This window comes from Ambystoma mexicanum, chromosome 4p (genome assembly GCF_040938575.1).
Source record: "Ambystoma mexicanum isolate Mex_15411 chromosome 4p, UKY_AmexF1_1, whole genome shotgun sequence".
NCBI lineage: Eukaryota > Metazoa > Chordata > Amphibia > Caudata > Ambystomatidae > Ambystoma > Ambystoma mexicanum.
The window spans coordinates 639,764,491-639,791,972 of NC_090927.1; positions in this window are offsets into that span (position 1 = coordinate 639,764,491).

Below are 27,482 nucleotides of genomic sequence, written 5' to 3' on the forward strand. Positions count from 1 at the left end.
GGCTGTCACCCTGATTGCGGGCAGAAGCCCAAGGTGTACGGAACGGAACCGGCCCAACCCTGGAAGAAGTGCTGTGAAGCTCTGCGGGGCCCCCTCTCACAGGGCAAGGCAGTACTTGACTGTCAGAAGAGCAGGAAGGTGATGGCACAATATAACATACAAATGGGACAGCATATCAGCTTTCAGGATCCCCCCACCCAGGGGGAAGAAATGACCAAGGCAAGAGGTGAAGCAGATGCAATTGAGGTGTCCCCTGAAACTGAATTGATGCAATGAGGGCAATGAGCTGTGCAAATTGCACGGGAAAAAAAAAAGGACACAACTTCATAACGCTGGGCATGGTTAATGCCATGAAGGTAGCACACAGTGAAGTTGAGACCCCTCAGTAAGAACAATAAGCAGCAGGTCCTGTGGTGGAGTGGGGAGGCTAGAAAAAGCACAACCCACACAACAAATAGACAGAGGGGGAGACGAGCGAAAGAAGGTACCATCTCACAGTGGCATGGCAAAACCTTGACTTGAAATCAGGACCAGGAGAGACACCAATATCCGACACGCAGTAGTGTCTGTGAAGGTATAGGGTAAAAGGCTGCTTGTGGGAGCGCCCTGGATAGGGCATAAACAAGATCACCACAGCTTTGGATTTTAGGAGGTACTGAGTCCTGCACAGCTCGAGAACCTAAACACCACGGAAGTGCCACAACCCAGACTAGGAAAGGTGGTGCAATGGCCCAAAGATGAAGCAAGACTAAGGGCAAGCAGCAAACAATGGATATATTTACTAAAACGCAACAGTCCCTGACCACTCCAGACATGGCCACCACGCCTGCAGATGCCACCATGCCGAGAGACGACCACAGAATCCTAGCGGCCATCACAGAACTGAAATCCTCATGGAGAGTGGCGATGGCGGAACTGAAAGAGGCGCTGGAGATACAAATTGACACAGTGGGGATAGAGGTCAACCTACTGCAACAGGATTTGAGAAAGCTGGCAGAACGAACAAGTGGCCTGGAAAGTGTTGTGAAACTTAATACGGACACCAGCGTGAGTAATGCCAAGGAGGTCCACATATTGAAACAGCAAGTGTCCAACCTGGAAAACCAGGTGGAGGAAGCAAAAGGACGAGCGAGACGCAATAACATATGCGTGGTTGGCCTACCAGAGGGAGAAGAAGAGCAAGACCCTACGGACTATGTGGAGAATATGATCATCCAAGAAATAGGAGAGAGTAAGCTTTCCCAGGGGTTCGCGATCGAAAGAGCACATTGGGCTTTGATGAGAAGACCGCAACCTGGGTCCCTCCCCGTGCCATTATAGCTAAGATCCTGAACTACAGGGGCAGAGAAAAGATCTTGGAATTTTTCCAGAAGGGAGGAGCAATAACAAGGGCATCGGCGACTATCACTGCATACCCGGACTACACCATGGGAGTGCAAAGACTGCGGTATAACTATGTGGCGATAAAAAGAAGACTGCGCACAGCCAGATACAAATACATGCTTCTGTACCAAGTGAAGTCGAACGTCCTACACAAAGGCAAAGGTCATTTTTTTTGACACTCCGGAAGATGCTGCAGACTGGTTGGAGGCCCATGGTTTCCCAGAGCAAGGAGATGACCGAGAGCAGGACGAACAGGACAAGTGATGCAGTGCTACGCATGGTTCTGGTGGGTGAGATGAGATTGCAGGCGAAGATAGTGAATAAGAATGTAATGGGTGTAGGACACTGCGAACATTAAGCAATTGAGGCACTTGGCATTTGGACATGTTGGACTGGAATATAGATTGTAACAAAGTAGATATAAGCGGAAAGTGCGCTGTGCTTGATGGTTAAATACTGGAGACACAAGAAGGAGACAACCTATCCCCGGTAGGTAGAATAGTAGAGGTGCCACTAGGGCGACATCTCCCTGCAGGGCCCTGAGTACGAGCTAGCGCCAAGAAAAGGACCAGATGCGGGGGTGCCTGAGATCCAGGGATGCAGCTGGGCAACAATTGGGAGGGACATGAGGGAGTTGAGTGTGAAGTTTGGGCATGGGGCAAGGAGGAAGGGGGGGCAGTTGGGGAGAGGAGTTGGGAAGTTGGTTGGGATAATGTGGGATGGGGGAAGGATGGAGGGAGGGCGGAGGCGTTGAGGGGTTTATAGTTGGGGGAAGTTCAAGTTGGGGAACAAACCTACACCAGGGAAAGACAATTCTAGACAGAGAATGAGCTTGTGGAGGGGGAAGCAGGGAACTAATAGGCTATGGGGGACCTTAAAATCATCACGTGGAATGTTACAGGGATGAATAGCTACCTGAACAGAAATAAGGTTATGATGTACCTGCGCAGACAGAAAATAGACATAGCCCTGCTACAAGAGACTCACCTCACACAAGAAAGGTTAGAGATGATCCGGAAGAAGTGGAAGGGGATTGTGCTGGGCGCTACATATTCAGTTTATGCTAGAGGAGTGATTACCTGGGTTGCACCGCATGTCCCATTCCAGCTATTACAATCCACAGTGGAAGCGGAAGGGAGGATGCTATAATAAGAGAGCTGGTGGAAAACAAGGAAATAAGCATTATCAATACATAAGCCCCGAACCAGGATACAGCGGCATACTTCAGGACCCTACATAGTAAACTAGGCAGGTGCTTGGGGGGAGCGGTGATCTGGGGAGGAGATTTCAACTGCCCACTGAATCCGGTAATTGATAGATCAGATAGCAAAATAAACTGACCTACCACTGCGGACAGAGTGTTGCAGACAACGCTGACAGATTTTGGGTTCGAGGACGTGTGGAGGGTGCACCACATGCAGGATAGACAGTATTTACATTACTCGGCCCCACAAAATCTGCATACTAGGCTGGATTATAAGTTCGCTACACAAGAGTTAATGACAAAAATAGTGCAGACGGAATACAAAGCGAGGGTCCTATCGGATCACTCACCGCTGGTTCTGAAATGGCAATACCGTCCCCCGAGAGCAAGGATACCAATTTTCAGGGAGGATTTGAGAGAAGAAATAATAAGTTACTTTTAGATCAATACTGGTAGTGTGGATGCAGCTAGAAAGCTATGGGAAGCCTTTAAAGTGGTAGTGAGGGGTATTGCTATAGCTATATAGCTAAATCCAAGGGACTGCGAGGAGGGATACTGATTCAACTGCAGGAAGCAGAACAAGAACTAGAAACATTGTTAAGAAGGGGGGTACTACTAAGGAAGATAATGCAACAATACTCAGGCTGCAACAGGAATGTATTGGACATTGGGAGAGATTGTGTAATCTGAATTATAAAACATTTATAGAGAGACAGCATGCTGGAGGTGATAAGCCAGGGAGGGCATTGGTATGGTTATACAAAAACGAGACCCACGTGCTCGCAATCAGAACAATAAAGAAGGAAGATGGGCGCATAGTGGACTCTCAAGAAGGGGTTAATCATGAATTTGTAGATTATTAACAACTCTTGTACGGATATAAAGATGGCAGCGATTGCAGGACAATAAATGAAACACTGGGAGACATAGGTTTGCTGCAAATTAGTGCAGAAGAGCGGGAAGAGTTGGATGCCCCGATTACCCTAGAAGAACTAGAGGAGGTAGTAGTGAAGCTACCCACCAGCAAGACACCGGGGGCGACGGACTCCCCAGTGAATTTTATAAAATGTATAGAAATGAGGTGCCCCCCCCGCTCTTAGCAATGTTAAACGAGGCATATGAAAGGGGAAAGTTATTGGGTCTTCATCCTTCTCCATCCACGTGAGCATGGGTACGTACTTGACCCAAGTCGTCCAACATCTATGGTTGTGTCCATCAATAGTTGAAATATTTTCTCTTGTTACCATGTTGCTGCCAACCACTCCTATGTCCCATTTGTTGTTCATGTACACCTTCCCTGTTATTATCACCAGTGGTCTTTCCCAAAATCCGTTTTTACCACGGACTTCAGTGGCGTACCAATCACATGGTAGGTGCTGTAGTGTTACTTTCTTTGTTTCTCCTTTTTCAGGACCACTTGTTATGTATCTGAATCCTTCAGCATGCAAACTGCTCTTGTGGTAACTCAAATATGTCTTGAGGAAGTTGTTTTCATATGGATATGTATCTCGTGTTTTCCACACCAGTTGCACCACTGTCCCTTGAAATCTTCCTTTCGTCTGGAACATTGCCAGGTATATTATACATCGTGCTATTTTTTCATCTATCTCCGTGGCAACAAATGTTCGAGAAGCGCTCATGGCGTATGGGATTAATGAGCAAACGTAGCAGCTGTCTTCTGTTGTCTGCTTACCTATGTGGGTCATGTGTTGGTACCATATGTTGTTTGAGATGTGTGCTGAATCTTGTATGTAGTTGTCAATACCTTTATTATCTGAGTATGTGCTGCGTTTAACTCTATTTTCCTTGTGTGGGATTTTACTAGTACCACCTGACGTAACACCTGTTGCAGCTGGGGGTGGGGGTGTATTAGGTTTGGGTACAGCAATAATATTGATAGCATAGCTGCACTGCCATACAGAGGCAGCCAAGAACCCGGTGGTCATTAAAATCCCTATCAATTTTATTACAGATGCTAATTTCACCGGCATTTTGCTCTTACCTTGCTGCAGTCCGGCAGCTTATTCTTGCGACGTTACAGTTGCTCGCCTGAAAATTCTTAATATGCTTGTTATTAGTGTTAGTTGTCGTTTTTAAGCTCTCCCTATCAAGTAGTCATTCAGTGCCCAGGCGAAGAGCTGTTCCCACGCCAATCTAAGCGATCTATCTCTTAGGGCAGGAAAGTATGGTTGGAGGTGGGGCATTGAATGTACTATGGCCAAGAGGAATGCTATGTAGTAGACACGTACCCTCCTTCTTTTCAGGTACGTTGGCCTTTTTATTTCATATACAAATTGGTGTGACAATTCTTCCGGGTAATTATCGTCTGAGGGTACCATCTACTCCTGGGCAGTGAATTTGTTAGTTATCTACTTTCTTAGTAGTACAATAATATGCTGTACCTGCATGTGCGAGAGAAAAGAAAGAGAACATTCAGGTGTTTACATGTGTATATGTGCAAGACAATGTCCTTCAGTTCAGTTATTACTGCAGTGGGTAGGGGGTCAATGGGCAGAGGGTTTCGGGCTCAACTGGCGGAAGTCTCTTTACTCTTTAATCGTGTAACCATGGGGTGGGCGGTATGGGGATCACCCCTTTCTTTTCTAGTAGTTGTCTCTGGGGAATCTGAGGGGTGGCAGAGTATGGGGACACTTAGGCCGTTAGTTGTGGTAGAAGACTCTTCCTCCGTTGGTGACGCTGTTGTTGTCCTTACAGTGGCCCTGTCGGTGGCGCTGGGGCGGGTCTGGGGTTTGTAGATCTTTATGTCGTGTAGGTGGTTCCAGGCACGTTTGTCCTGTAGCTTTACTGCTCTCGTTGATACCTCCTCTACCAGATGGGGGCCAGTGAAGCGTGGGCTGTTTCACTTTCTGTTGAAATTGCGAAGTAGTACGTGGTCACCTTTAGCAACTTTGCGCAGTCTTTCCTTTTCCAATTCTTTATCCGCGTCTTCTTGTTGATCGCTGTTAGACCCGCCCCGCGTGCGCTCGAGCTGTTGAGACACAAACACTACACTAGTAATCAAAGAAGACACATATTGGTACATTTCATCACCAAGGACATTTGCAGTACTCTCGTGGTCGATAAATGCTCTTGATGTTGGCGTTAGGGGAAGGTGCATTTGACGTCCGTTAAACCACCTCGTTAGGGGTGAGGTGGTGGTCGGAACCTGGTCTATTCCTTAGCTCAAATAGGGCTAGTGGAAGGCAATACAACCAACTCTTCTTTGTTGTTTGCTGTATTTTTGCAGTTGCCTCCTTTAATAGGCCATTCAGGCGTTCACATATACCGTTGGCCTGTGGGTGGTATGCACATGCAAATTCATGCTTGATGTTCAGTAAGGATGTGATGTGTTGGAACATTTCGTTTGCGAAATGCAGGCCATTATCTGACCGCAGTGCCTCGCACACTCCCCACCTGGGGAAGACCTCCCTCACTAGGAATTTAGCTGCTCTGAATGCATCTGGGTGTGAACAGGGCCCTGCTTCAATCCACCTCGAGAATGGGCATACTACTACAATCATATACCTATTTCCTTGACATACGTTGATCATATCAACATAGTCAATATGGAGATGTCAGAAGGGTCCCTCTGGCCGGGGTATAGTACCTCTTATCACCTTCAGAGTGTGACCGGCCGTAAACTGTTGACATGTGAGACAATTGCTGATAAAATTTGACACATGAGAATTTAACTCGGGGCAGAACCAGTCTTCCCTAATTCGTGCTGCAATTACTTCCTTGCCTGTGTGGGCTGGGTGGTGTAGTTGGCTCAGGGCGGTGTTCAATAGTGCCAGTGGTATTACAATCTTTCCAGTGTCACCCTGGCGCCATAGTGCGTCAGTTGGTGACAATGTGCATCCTCTTTTTACCCATATTTCTTTTTCTGCCATTGGTGCAGCCGCTTGTAGCTCCATTATCTGTGTGGCTGGGATATGGGTGTACCCTTCTCTTATCAACATCTCCTTAGCCATTCCCCTCACTCTCCCTCTCTTTGACTCTGGGGGGTTCCATATCTCACCAAAATATGCAGCATACTTCGCATGTGCGTCTGCTGCTGCATTCCCTTTTGAAATGTGGTCTTCACCATTGGTGTGTGCGGTACATTTGACCAAAGCTAATTCTTGGGGGTCATTTATTGCTTCAATTAGTTCAGCCAATAGGAGGGCATGTTGCACTGGAGTGCCATCAGCTCTCCTAAACCCTCTTCTTCTCCATTTCGACAGCCCTGAGTGGACAGTGGACGTAACATATGCGCTGTCGGAATATATGGTCACTCGTTTGTCAAAGCTTTCCTTCAACGCCAAGATTAGTGCAATTAATTCTGCTGCATGAGCGGAATAATGCTGTGGTAGTTGTACACATTTCATTGCCACACACACCGGTACCTCCATCATTTTTACCACTGCTGCCCCAGTCCTCCTTATACCATCCCTTTGGTCGATAGTTGATGACCCATCAATGAACAGGAGCTCACCTCCCTCTAGTGCGTTCTCTTCAATCTTTCTAGTACATGAGTACATTTCAGTGATTTGCGTACAATCGTGTGCATAATCTCCTTCCACAATTACTTTTGCTAGGAACCTTGCAGGGTTGACCGTGCTACATCTAACAATTGATAGTTCAGCTCTGGATAAGATGATCTCATAACCTGATGCCCTTTGCGTGGTTAGGGTGGACTTAGGTTTATTCAATATTGCAAATAGTGCATGTTCCACAAACAGTGTAGTTGGGCACCCCATGGTGATTGCTGATGCTTTCTCTACCGCAAAAGCAGCTGCGGCGAGACCTTGTTCGCAAGGGAAATTACCTAACATCACAGGATCTAAGTGGCCGCTGTAAAATGCTACTGGTTTGTAGCCCATGCTTGTTTTTTGAGCCAACACTGCTTTCATTACTGCTGAGTCGCAATGTGAAAATATAAAGAATTGTCGCTCATAGTCTGGGGTTGCCAGTACCGGAGCAGTTGATATCGCATCTTTTAGTTCATCAAAAGCCTCTTTCATTTCCATTGTCCACCCCAACTTTTTCTCCCCTTTATTAGCTTCCTTTAACGCCTCAAGCAGGGGTCCTATGTATGAGCTGTAATCAAATACCCATGCTCTACTGTAGTTGCACAGACCCAGGAACTGCTGCAGTTCCCTCACTGTTTGTGGCACTGGCGTTTTTGAAATGGCCTGTGCTCTTTGTGGTGCAATCTTTCTTCCATGTTGGGATATGAGCTGACCAATGTAAAGTACCTGTTCTTGACAGTACTGTAACTTTTCCATGTCTACCTTGTAACCTTTTTCAGCCAATATTGTCAGCATCTTTAATGAGTCCTCTCTGCATGTTCTTTTGTTTGTACTGCAAATTATTATGTCGTCGACATACTGCAACACTGTGCTTCCCACTTCAATGTTACCCAAATCCATCTGTATTACTCTGTTGAAGATTGAGGGTGATTCGCAGTACCCTTGTGGCAATCTGGTGTGTTTCCACTTTGTGTTTCTGTAAGTGAAGCTTGTCAGATCTTGTGAGTCTGGGTGCAATGGTATTGAGAAAAAAGCATTTTTAAGGTCGATCACTGTAAATCGTGATGCTTCTGCTGGAATGCCACACAATATTGTGACCGGGTTTGCGGCTATGGGGTATTCTGCTTCTACTATGTTGTTCAAGGGCCTGAGATTCTGTATGAAGCGCCAAGACCCCCCTCTAGCCTTGCGCACTGGGTATACAGCCGTGTTACATGGTGATTCTGAGGGGACCAATATGCCATTATCTATAAGGGCCGTTATGGTTTCATATATGCCCTCATCTGCCTCTTTTGATAGTGGGTACTGTTTCACTCTGGGGAGTATTGCACCTTTTTTCAATTTTATCCTTACTCCCCCTATGCTTTTTATGCATCCTACGTAATAGGGGCTAGTAGTCCATAATGATGTGGGTACTTTTGTCATATCCTCCTCAAAGAAGGGAACTGGGGTGGATGTGGGTGCCTCAAGTGCCATTGCAATTTTCTGTGCCACTTGTTTGTACGCCACTCTCAGCCATATTTCCACACTCATCATAAACACCATTTCACCTTCCTCCTTTTCTTCTGAGAACAGCTCCTCATCTGACACCTGGGTGAGTCTACATCCTTCTGCTAGTGCTATCACTGCCCTCCATGCTCTTCCTTCTCTGTCTTGGGCATGTACCGCAATGTAATCAGCTGTTGCTATAATGCTCTCAATGTCCACTGGAACCACCTTTCCTTCTGGTTCATTGGCTGGTGTTTCTGGTCTGAACAAATAGGCTGCTGGCCTCCTCCAGATCTTTCCCTCTATCCCGGGCATCCATGCAAATGCCATGCCTGTCCCGTACTAGAATAGTTCGCCATCCACTGGCTCAGCCCTAATCGCTGTCTGTCCGCAGTATGCTTGCATAATCTGTCGTGCTGTGAGCATGTTAATTCCTGGAGTAGAGCAAATTATGCCGTCCTCCGTAAAGGAGATCGTCATATTCAACCTGTTCATGATGTCTCTCCCCAGTATATTTACTGGTGAGGCACTATAATATAAAAGTGGGACTGACATGTCATAATCTCCTATAGATAAGGGAATGTTATCAGTAAAGGGAACCAACCCTCTAGCCCCAGAGAATCCTTGGGTGTTCATGGCTTCGCCCGACATCTTAAATTTACCTTCCCTTATGCAAGACCGGGTCGCCCCGGTGTCAACAAGGAATGATAATTTTTTGTCACCTATCATTACCTCTATGCGTGGTTCCTCCGCACTATTAGGTGTTACTGACAGGATGGGACACACCAAGGCTGTCTGTGGGCTGTCCTATTGAGGGTACAACGATTGACCATTTCCTGTGTAAGGGTTGTGTCCCAGGACCGTCACCCTACCCAGTTGTGTTTGTTGTGCTTGGGGTTGTTGTGTTATCGCTACCTGTTGTTGTGGCAGTGAATATGTCTGTGGCTGTTGTTGTGTTATTAGTTGTTGCTGTTCATTTCCCTGTTGCAACGTCTGCTGTTGCTGTATGCCCTGCTGTTCCTGTGTGGGCCTTGGTTGTCCCTGTTCGCTCCATGATGGTGTTCCTGGTCTTACTCTACACGTGCGTGACATGTGCCCTACTAATCCACAACTCCAACACACCGGTGGTTCCCTACTCTGCCATGGAAAGCTTCCTGTGTTGTCCTGGTATACTGGTTGCCCGGTGGGGTAGGAATTTCTAAGTCCTCCCACCTGCTGTTGTGTGTTATATCCGTATCCTCTCCCTCTCATAATTCCTCCTTTTCCCCTGTTACAATTATAATACCCAGCTCCTGGCATTGAGTATCCTCCTCCCATGTTGGACGTGTATGGTTGGAGTGGCGGCACCTGTTGTGTTATAGTCTGTGAGGGTGGTATTTGGGAGGGATCTTGTGCAGCCACTACTTGTGTGGGGCTTTGGGTCATTGTTGTAGGTGTAGTTAGTAGTGCCCCTTCCATTGTGTATTTAGTAAGTTTTTTCTGTACTAGTTTAGCCTCTTCCGTTTTCCTGTCCTCTTCCTTTTGTTTCATTTTTCCTTGCCATGTCCTGCAATGATGCACTATTGTCAGTTGTATTTCTAGCCATGCTTTTGCTTCCATTCCCACTACTTTCTTCAGTTGTTTCTGAACTCCTTCTGGGAGCCCTTGTACTAGTATATGATAAAATATTGCTGGTGTTTTGTCCCATTGTTCTCTAGTTTCCATGTGCCACTTCTCTTGGATTTCCTGGATATAATCAACGGGATCTTCGTCCTCACGCATCTTGCGTGAGGTGATTGCTCCTATGTCTGATGTGTCTGGGTACTGTACCCTCAGTGCCTGCCATAGTGCATGTCTGCAGTTTGCGAATGGTGCCCCATCGTGCGATGTGTTTGCTATTGTTACCCCAGTGAATCCCGCTCTCTTCCAAATGTCATCCGCTGCATCCCCTAATATTGATATTAGAAGGCCCTTTACATCTCCTACTGCCAGTTTCTGTCCTGCGGTGTGTTTTTCCATTTCATATATCCATTTACCCGCACCTCCACTTAATGATGGGAGACTGCACTTTATTTTTTCTTTGTCTGTATGCTTCCAAGGGACGTATTGTGGTCTAACCCCTCCCCTCTCCAGAAGTGGCATTACGTTGTGTCTCGTTTTACCCCTTGTGTTCCATAAAATCGAGTCCTCACACCCCTCCTCTTCTTCCCTCTCTCCTACATCGTCAAATTCATCCGTATTTCCCCTGCTCGTAACTCTTTCTTCTCCATCTTTTCCCCTTCTTCCATCATTTCCTGTATTTAATGTGGGCGTGTGTATTCGTCCTTCCTGCCTACGTCTAGGGAGGTCTCTAAGCCTACCTGCATAGGGTGTCAGTTCGTTTGTGAAGGGCGCAAGTTTGATTGTACGTAATGAGCGTGAGGTGGTTGAGCATGTAGGGTGGGATGGGAGAGGGTGTGATGGTGACGGTGTGGCTTCATGTGTCTGTCTTTCCGCTATTCCTTGCTCTTCCTCCTCACTTCTCTCCAGTTCATCCTTTCTCCGACAGATCCATGGTGAGTCTGTATTGGTCCGGGTGGTGTATAGTTTATCTAGGCTTTCCCTTTCACTGTTTCTTCCATTCCTTCTTCTTCCTCACTACAAAAGTCATTCGTAAATGGCAGCCCCCACTCTGTCTTTTTCCCCTTGATTGTTACTGTTTTTAAGTCTATTAGGTCCGGTTCTCCCTTTTCTCCTTTACCAACCGCTCCCCTTTGCGCTGATGTTGTTGCTACTTCTGTGTCTCTATATACATACCCCCTTACTTCACTCTCCCCTCTCCTATCTTCTCTTTCCCCTTCATTTCTCTCCTCCATCTCTCTACCAATTTCCTCCCTTTTCCTTTTTAATTCCTCCATTACTTCACTACTCATCTTTTCCAATATCCTTTCATCCTCTTTCTTCCTTTCCCATCTCACCCTCTCCCTTTCTAATATACTCTCTATCACCCTCCCTTCTTCGTATTTCTTAGTCGTTTCTGATAGTAATCTCTTCTTCCATATTGCCATTTCTTTTTCTTTCTCTTCCTCTTCCTTTTTCCTCTCTCGTAATACTGCTCTTGATACCCTTTCTGCTGCTGCTTTTACCCTTTCAGCTTCTCTCCTTTGCTCCTCAGTTCGTTCCCTTATTTTTTCCAATTCGTTCTTACCTTCTTTCCTTTCCCTCGCTCTCTCTCTTTCCTCCCTCTCGAGCTGTTTGATCAGTTCATTCTGCTCTTCCCTTAACTCTGCTAGTCGTTCCTCCAAAATCTCTTCCTTTTGTCGTAACAGCTCTTCCCCTCTCATTCCACTCTCCCTGGTATTATCCTCGTCTATTTTCCTCACTACCTCCTTCTCTTCTCCTGTTAATGAACCTCGTAATTTTAATAGTATCTGCGCAGCTACCCACTCATCATGTCCTATTTCCACAGTTTGTTCTTCTCCAGTCCTCCCCTCCCCTGCTGGCATCTTCCTATGAGCCACATATGGTGGCGGGCTGTATGCCGGGTTCGAGTACCCCTCAGCCGCCCTTAACTGTCCTCTTTCTATTTCTCCTAATTCTCTTAAAGGTACAGCCCCCCTCCCTCTGTTTTCACTACCTTTGCTAGGGCTATATCGTTGCTCTGTTCCTTTTTTATTTCATTTTCTTTTGAGTTATTATTCTTTTCTCCTCCCTCTTGTCCGTTCCCCGTGTTCTTTGGGTCTTCACTCCCCTTTCCCCATTCTCTCCTTCCTGCTTAATCTCTTTTTCTTCCGGTATTTCCCCCACAGTGAACATTCCATTTGGTCCTGGTCGGGACCCTTGGAACATCCTCCATAAGTTAAACACCTCCACGTGGTGTGTCAACTTCTTCCCTTTGTATGTATTATGCAGATGGTTTAATAGTGAATGTTGGGTATATGGCTCGAAGCTACCATTAGGCGGCCATGGTGTTATCATTTTGTTGTCCATCCCCTGTGTCCATTCTATGCTATACTTGATCAGTTTCTCCCTGTGGGGTGACAGTGTTATACATATGTGTTGTAGTGGGGTAGTGAGGGTGTTCCCCCACCCTCCCGATCCTGTCCCATATGACATAGTAGCGCTTCACTTGTTATCCTTCCCCTATTTGGTAGCTATTATCTTACTAACACTTACAATATACAGCCTTATACCTTTACCTGGCCCCGTAAATTTGGGGACTTGCGATAGTCTGCTAAGGAAAATTATTAAAATATAGTATTTACATTTTGTATATTTTCTTCTTTCTTTCTTCCTTTACACAACACCCTTACGGCCCCCTGCGGCCGAGGCGCACGTAGCCCCCTGCAGCTGCGTACCCCTTGAGACGTTCTTATACAGTCGTCCTATTTTCATTTGCTCCTCCTCCTTCTTCTACACTTGCCGTGGCCGGCGTTCTCCGTGCGCAGCCACGTCCCCCGTTTCGCCTTTCCCCGATCAACTCATTACCGTTTATCTCCGTTTCCACTACCTTACCACACTTCTCTTCCCCACCATTCTCAGAAAGAAAGATGCCTTGTGCTCGGGATATCCAATGAAAGCCCTACTGGTGACGTCACCGATCTCTTCGAACTACTGGTAAGTTCTTCATATATTTTTTTAAGTCCAAAATACACTTGCAATCTACCCCCGTTAACCTCACAGCTGTCTTCCTGTCACTCCTGGAACAAGGTAATCAATAATATAATCGGACTGCGCACGCTGCGTCGCCTCGCGTGTGATACGCCCCTCGACAGGAGGGCTTAACCAGCCAATTATCTTCCGTATTGAGCAACTAACTAGCTACCGCCTACAGGGAAACGTCATCTACCTATCGAGTTTCTTGCTCGAACAATAGGGATCCTCATCTACTCATTGATCAATAAATGCCAAATCGTAGGAAACCACACACACACACCCTTACACGTAGTCGCGACCTAGGCCAATCAGTGTCTACGAGCGGCCGCACGTGATGTTTTCGTGCTCCACCCCCCTCTCTCGCGTAACGTAGCCGACTGCTCTCGCACTCGTTCGGCTACCATTCATTTCATTGCCAACACTAAATTGTCAAACCTTCGCCGCGCACCTGTGCAACACCTCCCACCTCCCGTATTTAATTCCTCCCCCCTCCCTCACAATTTCACATTGCTTGTTGTGCGTGGCATGCTCACCAAGTTCTCTTGATGCGGGGCTGCTCGACTGCGTGCACCCCTCCAAGCGGCTCGCCACCTCCCCTCGTCTGGACCACGTCTGGACACTCGCCAACCGCGGGCGGGATACTTCTCAACCGGCTCCCGAAGGCCATATCCGGATTGCGCTGTCCGGTCTTCTCGCAGTTTCGCGATGGTCCTGTAGTCCTCAGAAGGGGACAACGGCAGAGGGGGCCGCGCCGCCGGGCCTCCTCGCAACGGGAGTACCTGGAAAAAATACAAATAAAAAAGCAGATCTTAAACAGATCTCAGCAGTGCCTCCAACTTGTCAGGGGGAAATTCTGCCGGGGTCGGCCGGGCCGTCCGTCGACCTCCGGGCAGGGAGGCCCCAACTCCTCCCGTATATCCCAAAAGAGATAGAGTATGAGACACACGCAAGAAGCAAGGTGATTCTGCTGTTTATTAGACAAAACGGCAGGGATGGGTCAAGGATCGTACGCGTCCGTCCTGACACACACACAATTGTGGGGCTCGCAGGCCCTTTTTACCTTAGTATGACGCGCTACTTGCGTCACTTTAGAAAGTTTAGCAAAAAACCTATTTCCACTCTGGATTGGTTACTCGAGTGGTAGGGTTAGTATAGCATACATATTGAGAATGGTGTTAGTGGTTGAGGGTTAGTCAGGTGATATACTTGGGCTGTTCCTTCAATTTGATACATGAAAATTGTTACATGAAGACCTCTGAGGATTGGTCAATGTTAATGGCGTCAGTGATAAGAGCCCCATGTTCTGATTGGTCCACTCGCGAGCCTCCCAGTCTGGGACTATCGCTGTTCCCAGCTCGCGATGCACCTGTCATTTGCAACAATGTTTTACTATGGGTAGGTGTAAACAATGTGAGGATTTATTCATATGTTGGGAGGTCGACTACTCCCACTGCTGCAGATGTCCAATGAGTCTTTTAATTGTATCTGCCTGTGTCTTGAAACGTGGGATTCAGGCGTCTCCTTCCTCCTGGGCTTGGCATCCTGTCAGGTTTGGCTTTGTCACGTGAGGTGGGACCGTGTTTGAGGCAAAATTCAGCACAATTAATATTGTTGTTCCCACTGTGTGCCTGGTTTATCTTGCAGGTGCGACCTTGGCGTCGGCTTGCGGCGTGCGAGATTGCAACATCGTACCCTTGGCTGTGTGCTTTCGCCGGGCTCATTTTGCAGGGTCAGCAACCGAGCTCTTGCTCATTCAATGTTCATGGAAGCTTTTGCTTGCGGCCTACTTGGGCCTGGTGCATAGGTGGAACCGTTTGATGCAGAGCGCTTTAGGTTACGGTATCATATTGCTCTATCCTCAGTATCGTGTCTCCGTTATATTCTTCATTATGGTACATGGTTCTTAGAAGAAGCGTGAGCAAGCCTTTTTAGATGAGTTCATTATGCGTCTTGCGTTTCTGCATTTTGAGAGCCTATGTGGAAAATAATAAAGATGCACGTCCGTGGGTATGTCTGTCGCCTACGTCATAGCACTGAGTATGTTCTTCGTGTGGATTGGTGTGGGAGTGTCCGGTGTGCATGTTTGCACAGGTGTGCTGACCGTTGGCTAGGTCGTCATGGCATCTCTAACGACGTGTAGGTTTAGTCGAGTTGATCCATGCCGCAGGTGTCGGCATGGGCAGGGCGGGCTGCTGGGCAGGTAGGTGGGCACATCCGTATGTTCCTGTACCAGGGTATTTGGTTGTCTGGTAGATAGGCAAACTCCTCTCGTGGCGGGTGTCTAGGCCGTGATCCTCTAGGCCAAGTGCGAGAGGGGAAGGGCGGGAGCCTGTTCTTCCATTCTCCCACTTCAACTACCTGAGCGATAAATGTGAAATGATATAAAATGTACTGCGAGTTTGGTTTCTGTTGTTTGTTGAAAATAAAATCAATAAAATTGTTTTAAAAAAAAACAATAATGGGTGAGTCTATGAAGTGGTAAGAGACAACATTATGGCAATTGAAACCCTCATAGAAAAAACCTACCCAACAAACATTCAACAAAATTCTCCATTTGTCCAAACTAACTGCCCGGTGTACCAACGGACGTGCAACTCACTATGTATTGTGCGTCCACAATCCTTCAAATCTTTATGACAATTCTTCAATCACTATGTGAAAATAAAAGAGAAAAGTAGAATCAAAACTTTAAAAAGTATGGGTTCCTGCACAGTATGCATCCACAATGAACTGCAAGGGCATACATTAGCCTGTATTTCAGGTACTGCTTGCAAAAGCACAATCCATCACTTCAAAATGTTAGCAAAACAGCATTCTGCTATAAGAAACCTTGTCCACAGATTGCACTATGCAAAAAGTACTGCTCTAGAACTGCAAACATTACAAAACATTCTTCTACAAAGAACAGCCTAAGAACTCCTTTGAGAAATCGAAAAAATCCATACTTAATATTTTGGAACTGAACTTGACATTAGCAAAAACCTCAAAAACACCAACCTCCTTGGAAAAAAATACAAAAAAGAAATACTAAAGTTTCAAAACACATCTGCTGAAATACCAGACAAAGTATGTGTCTGTTATTGCAGAACTTTTTCATAAAAAGAGCACAAAAATAGAAGACATGGCCCACACAAAAGAGGACAATGAGGAGTCCGAGTGGTTCCAATTAGCTTTATATCTAACAGCAGAAAATAGTTAGAAAAATAACTGATCCCTCAATAGTTTCTATTACTGCAATACAAAGCTTGATAACCACCAAATGTCATCACAGGCTGTCACTAGTAACTTAGAAATCTTCTCACTTTCAAAAGCTCTCCAACAACTTTTATGAGAGTAATACAATCTAAACAGCACACCCATTTCACGCTATAATATGCCCTCAACCCAAAACCGATAAATTGCCTCCATCCGGGTTACAAAAAGGTATTCATGGCAAAGTAGTATATTTGCCATTAGATCTTAAAGAAAATGTAGAAACTCGACGAGTATGACAGCCAATAGATCAATCTTTGAATGTACTAGTTAATGGAGCACCGACAAATGAAAAACATATTTGGCAACATCTAGTCGACTTCAACAAAGTTAGATAAGCTCTACAATATTATTAACAAAACAATGGGCCTCATTACAACCCTGGCGTTAAGGGGTTAACGGCGCCGTAAAAGGCTGCGGTGCCGTTAAACCCTTAACGCCAGATTCACACTTTAACGCCTGCTTTTTGCAGGCGTTAAAGTCCAACCCGCTAAGGGACATTGGTGCTAATTACGGCAACGTAATTTACGGTGCCGTAATTAGCGCCTTCCCCATTCCCATTGAGCCCTATGGGCCAAAAATGGGAATGGGGAAGGGGCCATGGTGAATGGGGATTTACCGCCCCGCCAACCTTGGAATGGGGCGGTAAATCCGCCATCCACCATGGCGGAATCCGGCATGGACCATGGTGCTAATAGCACCATGGTCCAACGCCAGGGTTGTAATGAGGCCCAATGAATACTACAGAGATACAGACAGAGAGGAGAATTTAAGAGAATCCACCCAAATAATTGAAGATTCACCACAAACTGGGCAATTTGAAGGTATGGATCCTGTTACTGCAGCCAAAATTTTAGACCAGTATACCGGGATACTCCAATGTTCTTCTGGCATCGGGGAAATCTGTGGCCTAACCCTGCAATGTGTCCCAGCCCAGCAGAATACCTCCCCAGACCTCCCACTCCCCCTCATCACTCCTCGCTCTCCCCTGTCAAACCGGATGGGGTCTGTAGACAAGTCTGGTCTGTGAACGCCTCTTCCAAAATTGTGGACCCCTGCCCCTCCAAAACCATCAAAGACAATATTGACTCTCTTACCCCAGCCTTGGCTGACCTCTGCAACCTCTCTTTTGCCACTGGAGTTTTCCCCTTTTCTCTCAACCACTCGCTTGTGCACCCTCTGCTCAGAAAACCCTCAGGTGACCCGTCTATTCTGGCAAACTATCGCCCGATCTCCATCACCCTCTTCCTGGGAAAACTTCTCTAGAAGCTGGCTAGCACTCAACATATACTCCACACTGAATCTGTTGGTTGTCTCCATGACCATCAGTCTGGCTTTAGAGCATCCAGAGCCACGGAAACTGCTCTTCGGAACACCCATGAAGACCTGCTCTCAAATCTTGACTCTAAATCTCCCTCTGTCCTCATTCTTCTCAACCTCTCTTCTACTTCCAATACGGTAAACCACAACATCTTGATCACGTGTCGCTGTGATAACCTTTGCATCACAGATCAAGCCCTGGTGTGGCTCGCCTCCTTTCTCTCTGACCGGCCCTCCCAGGTGGAACTTGGGTCCTTTCTCTCCTCTATCACTCTCTGTACTTGTGGTGTCCCCCAGTGATCTAACCTATCCCCCTGGTTTTGCAATATCCACATGTTCCCCTTGGCCCACAGGATCTCTACCTTTACCTATAACTTTCAGTGTTATGCAGATAACACACAGCTCTGTTTCAGGCCCCCCTCAGCCTCTTCCTCCTCCTTGCTCATCCCTGACTGTCTACCTGCAATTCAGTCTTGTGTGCTGCCAACGATATCTGCCTGAAAGCCAGTAAGACAGAGATTGTACTCATTGCAACCCCTGCTCCCATTTTCCCACTCTCACACTGGCCTGCATACCTTGGCCCTGCGCCCTCACCTAACAATGAAGCAAACAATCTAAGGGTCATCTTCAACTTCACTCTTTCCTTCTCTTCTCACATCTCAGACATCTCCAAAAAGTCCCACTACCACCTGCACCTCCTGAGAGATATTTTACCTTTTCTCACTTTCCCCCAGAGGCTCGCCACCTCAAGAGCCCTTGTTCTCTCTAGGTTGGACTACTGCAACAGTCTCTTTCTCAATCTTCCTACTTCAAATCTCCATCCTCTCCAACTCATCTAGAATGGAAACACAAGACTTATCCTTGGTCTCAAGCCCAGAGACCGCATCCCTCCACTGGCTCCCCATGGCTTCAAGGATCAAGTTCAAGACCCTCTGCATAATCCACACAGCTTTCTGTGGCCCTGGCCCGCATTATCTACAGCGCTCTCTTCCTATATACTCTCCCTCTAGAGTCCTCTGCTCGTCCTCCTCCAATTCTCTGCGGGTGAGCTGCTTTCACAAACAGAGATTTTGGGGTATATCTTTATCCTCTGCAGGTGACTCCCCTTGGAACAGACTCCCTGCCTCTCTGTGGCTTGAGCCGGAACACCTTAAGTTCTGGGAACTCCTCAAGACCTTCCCTTCTGCCAATCTGCCCCTAGGGAGGGCTGAATCACATGCCTCATCCATGTGGAGCACGAGGGGGAGAGTGCCCCCCACCCATTTCATACAAGCCATCCCTGGTGGTCTAGTGACCCCCACACCTCAGTAAATACACATTTGCCCCTTCCTAGGGGCAAATTGCCAGATTACACTAGCAATCTACCCCTAGGGAGGGCTAAATGACATGGCCTATCCATTTGGGGCCGAGGGAGAGGGCCACTCACCCCTTTCATAAGAAACATCCCTGGTGATCTAGTGACCCACCCCCCAAACCCAGAAAACACAAATGTACCCCTTCCTAGGGGCAGATTGGCAGATTACACTGCCAATAAGCCCCCAAGGAGGGTTACATGATATGCGCCCCATCCATTTGGGGTGGCGGGCACCCCCCTTTGTATAAAATAAACCTTGTGGTCTAATGGGCACCCAGCCCCCAGAACAACCCCAGCAAGATAAGTGCTGTCATGTTTTTATTTTCGTTTGCCCATCTGCCCTAGGGTGGCAAAACATACCGTCCCATACTTCAGGGGGAGGAGGTGGCTGCTTATATTCTAAGCACACACCTCACCCCCCCCACAAAAAAAGGATGCCTCATGGTCTAGGGGCAATGCTGGGTGCACTTTGAGCGATTCACGCTCAGCAATGCTTCAAGGAAGGTGTTGTTGGAAAGGAGAGCGTTTCCCCTTTCCAATGACACCTCCCTTGATTAAAATGGCATAGAAATTCTGGAGATCGAGGGAGGTACGTACCTTCCCTTTCACCGCACAGCCAGAAATGGCTGCAGCAGTGAAATTTACATTCAGTATCACATTACGGACGCAGATGTGAAACTGAACAAAAGTGCTAAAAAGGATGAGCAAAACATAGTGCTGAGGACGAGATACCTCGTCCTTAGCATTTAGGGGGTTAAATGCCACTTGTGTATGTTTTTTAATTCAAGCACAGATGAAGGAACTTCACTTGTGTGCTCTTGTTCATTTTAATTGCATAAAAGGGCAATATGTATCAACCTATGGGTGTTGATTTTGGCCGGGGAGCAAAGGGCGGATGAACCAGACATTCTTGCGTGCCTTCATTTTATTTAATTTGGGGGCCAACGTTGTCTGTGACCCATGTCCCAAAATCCCTTTAAATGGAGCTGATCATTACCTATGTTGCTGATTGATGCTGGATCAGTAGCTCTTGATCTTGAATATTTGTCAGACTTCAGTAGCTGTGAGATGGGAATGGACCAGGGCTATCATGCAATCGGTTTGGGACAGAGTATATGCTTTTCTGGTTTCCCTTCAGGTCTGGATCCACATGGCGAACCAATCCCTGAAGACATGTGCTTATTTATGTAGCCTTCCTTTTCAGTGGTCAGAGCCTCAAAGCCCCTCCAAAATGTGGATAATTTCTCGGAGTGGGCTCGAATTCAAAAGAGTATCCTACGTCTGACTCTCCAATACTACATAAAAATATGGACCTGCAGGAGAGTTGGACCCAATTCCCGTCCCCAGTCAGGATATGGGCAATTTTGGCAGCTCAGCGATATCAGGAGTTTAAATTTAATTGTGCAGCAGCTGGGAAATAGGTTGTCTTACCTCCATCTGCCACGGCAGTTATGAGAGTTGACAAGGTGAACCTTCACATGCACAGTGTAGTCTCTGTAAATTATCAGGTAGCTCCCAAAAGCTCCCACAACAGTATATTTAATTGGCAAGCCTGGCTTTGGGACATCCATTAATCTGTTGCCTGAGGCACTGTTCTTTATATAAAATAACCTGTTGTCCCAAGGGTAGCCCTGGTGTAGGGATTCGCCCTATATGATACCATTACTATATAGATGTCTTTTTTGATTCAACACCCACTAGCTTCTTGCTCATTATCTTAGTCTCAAAAAATACCATCCAGCCTGTTCTTAGCTATAAAGCACCCAGCTGCTACTTTGAAAATGTCCTCTTCACATGGGTATAACACCATGGCTGTTATTTGTAATCGACACTAGGATTAGAGTGCCTTGAGCACCTCTTGTAGGTCGGGGCATATGGTGCTCAAATCACATTTAGGCATTAAGGGGCATGGTCTCTCTCTCTCTCTCTCTCTCTTTCTCTCTCTCTCTCTTCTCTCTCTCCTTTACAGCTTTAAAAAAAAAATGTCAGTGAGCCTAACTTCTTCAACCTCTCATTCTCATTCAGGTTGTTCCAAAAACTGTTGGTTTGGGTCTTTAATGGAACGCATTATGGAATGTTCCACTTGGCTCAGTCAAACAGCAATCAGGATTCCAAGCAGATTCTGGGTACAATTATCCATGGTTTGCCTGGGCAATAGCGCTTGATCCTCATTCCTGACCAGACAGATCAAGTGAAAGATCTAGTGCTAATGCTGCCAACATCATGCTGCACTCCTATCTCCTCGAAGTTACTTAGCTGCTCTGCTCTTCCTGGTATGCAGCTTCTAGATTCCGGCCCTCCCATGAATTTGCAGTGGAGCAGAGTGTGGTCTGTTTGGCCTTCTCTCTCCCACGGACCCCCCCATTGGCCTGACTCTCAGTGACAATGCTTCGACATCTCAAGTCACATTCCACTGTAGCTTCCCTCAGCCCGCCTGTGTCACTGTGCCACAACTGCTGCTTTTTTCTACTGCCATCCCACTCCCCTCTGCCCCACGTGTTAGTACCTAATACCCAGAAATGTCAGTCACCTGGGGTGGTAAGGCTTAAACCAACAATTCTGCTCATCTGTGTATGTTCCCACACAGTACTAGCCCCTATGAGGCCCTCTGAGACGCCTTCCTGGCATCTCCCAGATCATCCATGTTTGTTCCCAAGCCAGATGTCTGTCCCTCATCCCTTTCTCTCCCTCTCCCTCTGACCTCTCTCTCTCTCTCTCTCTCTCTCCTGCTTTATGTTTCTCTTTCTCAGTTGCACATCAGCCCTTCACTCTCCAATCTCCTAGAACTCACACACTGTTTTCCAAATCTCCCTCTCTCTCAGATTGTAATTTAGGCGTCCTCACTATGCTCACCTGCCCTTCCGTTACAGTTCTCCCAGTTTGTCAAGCCCTTTAGGCCCTTTGCCATATGTCACATTATTTACAGGCTCTCAGTTGGTTGAAAAATCCCTTTGTATAGTTGGGAGCTCACCATTGCTTAACTGCTGTCTCCATAACCATTTACCCTCTAATTTCTCTTCCATGGTGTCCTTAAACAATTAACTGCCCAGCATATATTTTATAGTAAGTCAGAAGTCCAGTGTAACCTGGTGCAGTTCTGAACCCAAATACCCGGATTCGGTCAACTATCACTTAGGGCCTCATTACGACCCTGGCGGCAGCGGTGCCATTATTAATGCCACGGCAGCCGCCGGTAATGATTTTTTACTGGGTCCAAGAAAAGGGCAATAACCGGGTTATGCCGACCTTGGCGGACTATATAATTGCCCTTTTCTTGTACCCGGTAAAGATCAATCCCCATTCCCATTTGAGCCGCATAGGGCTCAATGGCTCAATGGGAATGGGAAGGATGCTAACAACAGGCACGTTAATGACGGGCAGGCCTCATAATAAGGCAGCCCGCAATGAACGGTGCCGGTCCCATACCGGCACCGTTCATTACGGGAACGCCAGGGTTCTAATGAGGCCCCTAGTCTTTGTTCTGCTGCATTGAAAAAGAGAGAGTTGCATTGGCATCTCTCTGCACATTCTTCTGCTAGCCCTCTTTGGCAGCATGCTAGCTATTTTTTATTCTGGAAGGAATCCCTTTCCGATTTGCGTGGTCGCAGAGTATTTCCTGCTCCTCTGTGCAGGTATTGGCGGTCAAATTAATGTCAGCACCTACTATCTTCATGTTCTCGATCATTTTATGAACACCATCAGTTCTAATCTAATCACGTAATCATTGCTAACGCCAATACCTCTGAGAATGGCATTTCTTATGGCCTCCATAAAGCTGCTACAAAGTGGGTACTTGCTGAATTAGACCAATATAACAACCTCTGAATAGTCCAACGTCAGGTCATATTGATTAGTGCATGGACCAAGGTATTTAGTGGATCTCTGCAGCTTCTTCCCAGTAATGTCTAAATGAAGCCCACCCCTCTAACTACGTCTCCCTGGTAGGCCAGCAAACATGGGCCTATGGGCCTTGTTTGGACAGCTGACTTCAGACCACTGATCGTTTGAAAGAATTCATGATTTTTAACAAATTATGCTCTCAGCTTCCACTATTCCTATAAGAGAGAGGAATGTTTACCTATTAATTTGCCCATCTCTGAGATGATGCCTGAAAAAATGAGAAACAACCACACCCCAAAAATGACACTTTTGAAGCAAAGCTGCAGCATCTTTTACAGAATCACACTCTGAAGTTGAAGTGCTGCTGGCTTCTGCAGATACAAGCCTCAATTGACCAACTAGAACCATGAGCACTGTAATCCAGTGAAACCAGCTGAAAGCCTCCAAGAACCTCCCTTTCAGAAAAACCTTTGCTGCTTAACTCAAGTAGCTAGACAGGAAGTGCCAAGGCCAACAAATGACTGAAAGCAGCTGATAAAGCCAATAGCATTTGGTTAATATAGAGTATTTACAATCTAGAAACCTTTACCTAAGATCCAAGGGACTCAGAAGAAACCCCATCTGCTCCCAAGGGTAGGATGTGTGGTATTGGCTTCACGGTACCCTAGCATCACAACACCATTGCTTCGCACTTACCAACACCACTGGTGAACTTTAATTCATAAATTCATGAGGAATATTTTTTCCCCACTGAAATCATGTTTGCTTACCTTGATGCTGTCTTTGACAGTGGCAACCTTTGACTGACAAAACATTTTCTAAACATGGTGGTAGTTTGTGGCTGCTGCACTTTTACACAATCACTTGTCTGTTGCCTTTACACAACCGCATCGGCTTCTATGATAAACATATTTTCACTTGGGAAATCGCAATACCTTTTAGCATCCTAACCCTAACTTGGGCAAACGTGGCCCCTTTTGATCCCAAACTCTCCTAGTGAGCCTACCTTCCAGGGTTACATACTTATCACTTAAACACTACATTTTGCAAATGTAACCCCCTACAAGTATGTCATATCCCTTTTCCTGCACATCGATACGAAAATATACGCCTTAATCAACATATATGGCCTGATACATGGAACGTTTTCCTATGGGATTGCACTATTACAAAACACTTCCATGAATGAGGCCCATTGTATGGCCATTCCCCTGTTGTATTTTATGAAGAAATTACTGAACCTTTAACCACGCTGATCCCCTCCTGAGGATGCTACCATGGCAATTATATAACGCATATGACTAGGATAGCCAGGAGGAATTGGGGTAAACCCTATTGCCTAGCTGTTTCAGATTACTCTTACAATCGTCCACTCTGCATAAATGAGAACAAAGAAATCCATAACAACAATCACCCTTAAGAATGATTTGACATGTGTAGGCACACGTGTACAATTTTAAAATTTAGAGACCTTTTGAAAAAAAGGGCAAGATTGCAGAGAGAACAATCCATGCAATGGAGAGGCGAGGGAAGCCCTGTGGAATTCTGAGGGTTAGGTTTACCCATTAGATTAGCCTACCCAAGATCTACACAGCCATCCAAACATGGATGACAGCCAACGGACTCTGTCACAATGGAGATAAAACAGAGATCCTTGTAGTAGGCACTAAAGAAACTCTCAATAAACTCTCCCCCCAATACAGCACCTTCAATATTGATAATAGCACCATCACTGCCTCATCAGCAGTCAAAACCTTAGGAGTGTACCTCGACTCCTCCCTCTCTATGACACGCCAGGTCAATGTCATAGCCTCCTCTCCTATGATAAAAATTGCCTATCAATTGCCAGGGTCACAGTCTGCACTAAGCTTGACTACTGCAATGCTCTCTACCTAGGCACCTCTGCCAAAAACCTCAACAAACTCCAAGTCACACAAAACAATGCCCTCAGAGCAGCATTAAGCATCCCTAAAAGGGAACACATCTCCCAGGCAAGGAAAGACGCACATTGGCTACCGGTCAAAGAACGCATTCTCTTTAAAACCATGACAATTACCCACAAATGCCTGTCAATGAACCGCCCCTCCTTACCTATCAGAGAGGATTACCCTCAACCATACATCCAGACCAACAAGAGCACATCTATCCAATCAGATCTTCATCCCCTCCTTCAAAGGATCTAAAGCAGGAGCCTCCAGCTTTCAACACCTAGCCGCCAAAAGCTGGAAGGCACTCCCCACTACACTCAGGAATGAGAAATCCTGCACAATTTTCAGGAAAACGTTGAAAAGCAAACTGTTTAACTAACTTTGTAAAGTCTCGGCAAGTGGAATATGCTTTTCCCTGTATCCAACAAACACACATCTCTTCCACTTATTGTTTTATCTTCTCTGCCTTGTAAGCCTTTACTAAGTAAGCATTCTGTAACAGTGCTGCGATGCCCAAGGGCCGATTCGTGCTATACAAATTCAAATAAATAAATAAATAAATAAAAAATAAATAAATAAGACACATAAATATGAAGGGAGCTATTCTTCCTGGGAGGAATACACAACGAAAAAGTAGAACCACCTCAGGGAACCACTGCAAAACCATGTTAGATAAAATCAGGATAAAATATGTGTATTGTGTCAATTGTTTTAAATACAGAAAATAGATGTAAAATAGTCGGCGTACTCACACTCTATGAATTCACTCATCTCTACAGATCATTCAAAATGGATACCCAAACCAACTTCATGCCTGCGGTCTGCCTACAACTGGCTGTACAGTATTCTGCAACTTAAGATCTTCATACATCTACTATTGACTGGTTACTATAATCTACAATAGCTTTCCAAATAGGGGAAGTCAGAGGTTAGAGAGGTTCTGGGGATACACACATGGCTTCTTTATAAGTGTAACAGACACTGCATATTTCAGTTGGTGAAACAGAAAAAGAGACAGAACAGAGCAACTGATTAATTAACAAATGTAATGTCTAATGCCAGGCTCCACCTATTTCGAGATTTTTACAGGCCATGGACCAATACATAACCATATAATTTACTAACGGTTTCTGTTCCCGAGAATGTAAAAAGAAAGGTTTGAAGGTAACACAGAGAACCGAGGTATGATGTGGACTATATTATTCATGGCAGATTGGTTGAGTTTTATTGAAATCTCACATATGACAGTAGCCCCTTTTGTCAGAACTAAAAAAGAAATCAGTGTGTCACAGTGAGTGTGATGTGGCCATGAACATTTCTGCAGCCAAAACATGTGTCGTACTACAAAAAAAGACAACTACATTTAAAAGTGCATCGCGTGGATTGACAAAGACTTCACTACAAATTTCGATTCAATTCAAATGTCAGGTTCAAGTTAAAGTTGCTATACCCAAGGTAAACTAATGAATCAAATGCAGATATATGAGCTGGTCGGCACACCCACATGAGGCACACTATTGTTTGGAATCCATGTTCTCTGTAGAAGAAGTCCATTCATTGACTGGAATAGCACTTTCTTACATTCATTAGGGAAGTAGCCGTTCCTAGATAGCAGGGGAATCCACCATGCCAGCTACATTCGAACTTGCAATGTTTAGAACAATCAAAGCAGCATATGGACAGGGGCAATCCCTGGGTTCGATCCCTGGGTCTGCGCTTAGAACACTCTGGGTATTAAGCACGTTATAAATAACCCATCAAATCATATTCCATAATTGTGGTACCGCAATGAGTAATTCCGGAAGGGGAAGTAGGAAGAGGCCACGAGGGGTCCGTGTTCTATGTGTGTATGTGTGGGCGGGTGGATGTGCGCGAATGTTATGCATGCACGGGTTTGGTGGGTGAGGCCAGTGACAGAGGGCTGGGGGGATTGGATCCACCAGAAGGTACGAATCGCTGCAGCACGTTTGTGAACTGCGATCGTTTCATTTGCGAAGAGTGACCTTATCTTATCAGGCATGTCATTCACTAGTATTAATGGGAAAGCATCCAGTTACTGAATGTCCTGAACCTTGCTGATTACTGATTACTGATTAGTGTACTGAATGTCCTCAACCTTGCTGGTTAAAGAGCTGTCATTGATGCCTTGTTACAGGGAAACCTTTGACATAACTCCGCTGACACATGGAGTGTAAGGACAGTGATAAAGAACTCTGATTATGGTTAGGGATTTGGCAACCCAGCGCCCCAGCGCGTGCCTCTCTCCCCAACCAATAGCAGCATCAAATTGGTTGCAGGGGATTTAAGGGATAAACACGAGGTGACAACTCCTCTTCCAAAACTCGTCACGTCAGCAGTAAGCGCTGGGAAAAGGAAATCCTTAAGTAGTTAGTAAATGGAGTAGTGAAGAATTGTTGGCGCAGGGACATTGAACCTTCAAAGGCAGGCAGGTTAAGTTATGGGAAGTGTAGGCAAACATTAGCACCACCGCAGCAGATGTGAGGCAAGTGGTAGCAGGTGCAGGTGCATGAATACGCTGGCAGGTGGACAAATGTTGGAGGCCAACAGTGAGATACAGCATATTAACC